This window comes from Anopheles marshallii (assembly GCF_943734725.1).
Source record: "Anopheles marshallii chromosome X unlocalized genomic scaffold, idAnoMarsDA_429_01 X_unloc_243, whole genome shotgun sequence".
In the NCBI taxonomy this organism is placed as follows: Eukaryota; Metazoa; Arthropoda; class Insecta; order Diptera; family Culicidae; genus Anopheles; species Anopheles marshallii.
The window spans coordinates 3,424-7,500 of record NW_026525828.1 but is presented as its reverse complement, the minus strand read 5'-3'; the positions used below and the strand labels follow the sequence as shown (position 1 = coordinate 7,500).

Below are 4,077 nucleotides of genomic sequence, written 5' to 3'. Positions count from 1 at the left end.
ATGTTTTTCGTCAATTTTCGTCCGATTTCCGTCCGGTTTTTTGCGTTAGCACGATCACGGGCACAAAAACTACCGTTTCCGTCCACTTCCGGCCCGATTGGACCGGATTTTTACGCAAACTCACGATACACACACACTGTTGTTGTTGTTGTTGTTGTATTTCTTTGCGCAAATTTGCCACTCCGTATTTCGGGCCGAATTTCACCGGCAAACACTGTCTATCACTCTTAATCGCTTAAATGGCGTCCAATCTCGCTTTTTCACCGAAAACCGCACCGAAAAAGGTCTATTTTGCCCGTTTTTATAGCGGAAATAGTTCCCCATACAAAATGTATGGGGAATGTTTTTTTGCTTATTTTCCGTATTATCGCACCGATTTTCACGCGGTTTTCACTCGATTCACTTAAAACTTGCACTTAACAACGGATTATAACTAAAATCCAGTCTCTCTAAACGATTTTTGCACACAAATTTTCCTTCTCACTGCGGAGCAAAACACGCCATGTCCAAACAGCTCGACTGCTCGAATGTCACCACACAGGGATAACTGGCTTGTGGCCGCCAAGCGTTCATAGCGACGTGGCTTATTGATCCTTCGATGTCGGCTCTTCCTATCATTGTGAAGCAAAATTCACCAAGCGTAGGATTGTTCACCCTTTCAAGGGAACGTGAGCTGGGTTTAGACCGTCGTGAGACAGGTTAGTTTTACCCTACTGGTGTGTGCTGTATGCTGCTATCTTAACGGAATTCCTGTGCAGTACGAGAGGAACCACAGGTACGGACCACTGGCTCAATACTAGTTCGACCGGACTTTGGTATGACGCTACGTCCGCTGGATTATGCCTGAACGCCTCTAAGGTCGTATCCAATCCGAGCTGATAGCGCATCATAAACCCATTAGGTGATCGGAAGCTAGCGGGCTTAACAACCCTCTGAGATCCGTCGGTGCTGCCCCGTGCACACTGCCGTCTCATCCCCGCTATAGCACTAGACTGAGCCGCAACGGGCGGGTGTACGCTGCACGTGGAAGTACCTTATCACAGGGAACCCTGGTGGCTGTGCTCCCGTCGACCGTGGATACAACTAGTTTCGACACCTTCGACCGCCCGCAAACGACGGGACTACAGGCTGGGAGCTGCGAGTTGTAGAGATGCGTTCGCATCGATCCTCTCAGGCGACCCATGCTTGGTGGTGAAGTGGTTAGTTCGTGGAGTATAGGCTTGCTGCACTCGACAAGAGTGCTGCTTGCAAGGCTGTGGTGGTACGTATGGTAGTTGATGAGCATAGGCTTGCTGCACTCGACAAGAGTGCTGCTTGCAAGCCTATGGTGGTACGTGTACGGTAGTTGATGTGAGCATAGGCTTGCTGCACTCGACAAGAGTGCTGCTTGCAAGCCTATGGGTGGTGTGGTGTGTGGTGCATGATTAGCCTTTCAAGGAAGATGTGTCCTTGGGGCTAATCGGTTATTTTTATAAGTCCGGGAAACCTTTCTCGTCGGGATTCTTATCCTAAGCAACCACGAAAGCTTCCAAGAGTTGAAACATTGCCTATCAAGTAGGCCGTACCAGCCCATAGCAAACCAACCAAGATAATCTAACAGGCCAAGATTGGTTGGAGATTTCAAAATTTGGCTAAGTCCATGGCCACCATAAGCCATTTCTATCAAGAAGGCCATGGACAGTTCTAAACAACCACGAAAGCTTCCAAGAGTTGAAACATTGCCTATCAAGTAGGCCGTAGCAGCCCATAGCAACCCAACCAAGATACTCTAACAGGCCAAGATTGGTTGGAGAATTCAAAATTTTGCTAAGTCCATGGCCACCATAAGCCATTTCTATCAAGAAGGCCACGAACAGTGCTTAGCAACCACGAAAGCTTCCAAGAGTTGAAACATTGCCTATCAAGTAGGCCGTACCAGCCCATAGCAACCCAACCAAGATACTCTAACAGGCCAAGATTGGATCTCAAAATGTTGCTAAGTCCATGGCCACCATAAGCCATTTCTATCAAGAAGGCCACGAACAGTGCTTAGCAACCACGAAAGCTTCCAAGAGTTGAAACATTGCCTATCAAGTAGGCCGTACCAGCCCATAGCAACCCAACCAAGATACTCTAACAGGCCAAGATTGGTTGGAGATTTCAAAATTTGGCTAAGTCCATGGCCACCATAAGCCATTTCTATCAAGAAGGCCACGAACTGTGCTTAGCAACCACGAAAGCTTCCAAGAGTTGAAACATTGCCTATCAAGTAGGCCGTACCAGCCCATAGCAACCCAACCAAGATACTCTAACAGGCCAAGATTGGTTGGAGAATTCAAAATTTTGCTAAGTCCATGGCCACCATAAGCCATTTCTATCAAGAAGGCCATGGACAGTGCTTAGCAACCACGAAAGCTTCCAAGAGTTGAAACATTGCCTATCAAGTAGGCCGTACCAGCCCATAGCAAACCAACCAAGATAATCTAACAGGCCAAGATTGGATCTCAAAATGTTGCTAAGTCCATGGCCACGATAAGCCATTTCTATCAAGAAGGCCATGGACAGTTCTAAACAACCACGAAAGCTTCCAAGAGTTGAAACATTGCCTATCAAGTAGGCCGTAGCAGCCCATAGCAACCCAACCAAGATAATCTAACAGGCCAAGATTGGTTGGAGATTTCAAAATTTTGCTAAGTCCATGGCCACCATAAGCCATTTCTATCTAGAAGGCCATGGACAGTGCTTAGCAACCACGAAAGCTTCCAAGAGTTGAAACATTGCCTATCAAGTAGGCCGTACCAGCCCATAGCAAACCAACCAAGATAATCTAACAGGCCAAGATTGGATCTCAAAATGTTGCTAAGTCCATGGCCACGATAAGCCATTTCTATCAAGAAGGCCATGGACAGTTCTAAACAACCACGAAAGCTTCCAAGAGTTGAAACATTGCCTATCAAGTAGGCCGTAGCAGCCCATAGCAACCCAACCAAGATAATCTAACAGGCCAAGATTGGTTGGAGATTTCAAAATTTGGCTAAGTCCAGATTTTTTTACCCTTCGGGAAAACAACCCTAGTTCACCAAGTTGAACGCGAAAAACTGTCCATAGGATACGCACAAAACGTTTATTGAGTTGGTCACCATATGTGGAAATTATGGTGAAAATAAGCCAAGTTCCGGAGTTTTTAACTCACACGAAACCACGAAAAACTTTCATTAGGAAAACTTGGTTGGAGCACCCTACTGCAGAACACACCGACATGGACGAAAGGGTCGACTGGCCAAGAGAAAAAATTTTTGCGGGACCACTCAAAACATCATAGTTAGACCTAGCAAATGATGAAAAGTGAAACCCGCGATCGATTGGAGAAACCTTATTTTACACTGAAAAATTCCACATAAGGAAAATTTGTATGGAGCACCCTACTGCAGAGCACACCGACAGGGCCGGGAAGGAAGGCCCGGTCCAAGAAAAAATTTTTGCGGGACCACTCAAAACATCATAGTTAGACCTAGCAAATGATGAAAAGTGAAACCCGCGATCGATTGGAGAAACCTTATTTTACACTGAAAAATTCCACATAAGGAAAATTTGTATGGAGCACCCTACTGCAGAGCACACCGACAGGGCCGGGAAGGAAGGCCCGGTCCAAGAAAAAATTTTTGCGGGACCACTCAAAACATCATAGTTAGACCTAGCAAATGATGAAAAGTGAAACCCGCGATCGATTGGAGAAACCTTATTTTACACTGAAAAATTCCACATAAGCAAAATTTGTATGGAGCACCCTACTGCAGAGCACACCGACAGGGCCGGGAAGGAAGGCCCGGTCCAAGAAAAAATTTTTGCGGGACCACTCAAAACATCATAGTTAGACCTAGCAAATGATGAAAAGTGAAACCCGCGATCGATTGGAGAAACCTTATTTTACACTGAAAAATTCCACATAAGGAAAATTTGTATGGAGCACCCTACTGCAGAGCACACCGACAGGGCCGGGAAGGAAGGCCCGGTCCAAGAAAAAATTTTTGCGGGACCACTCAAAACATCATAGTTAGACCTAGCAAATGATGAAAAGTGAAACCCGCGATCGATTGG

The 4,077-nt window shown here is 46.1% G+C and overlaps 1 pseudogene; it reads left to right on the top strand.

Annotated features, from left to right (window-relative positions):
• The window catches only part of LOC128717242 (large subunit ribosomal RNA), a 7,099-nt pseudogene extending 5,902 nt beyond the window's left edge, over nucleotides 1-1,197 (top strand).
• Nucleotides 1,198-4,077: the final 2,880 nt, after the last annotated feature.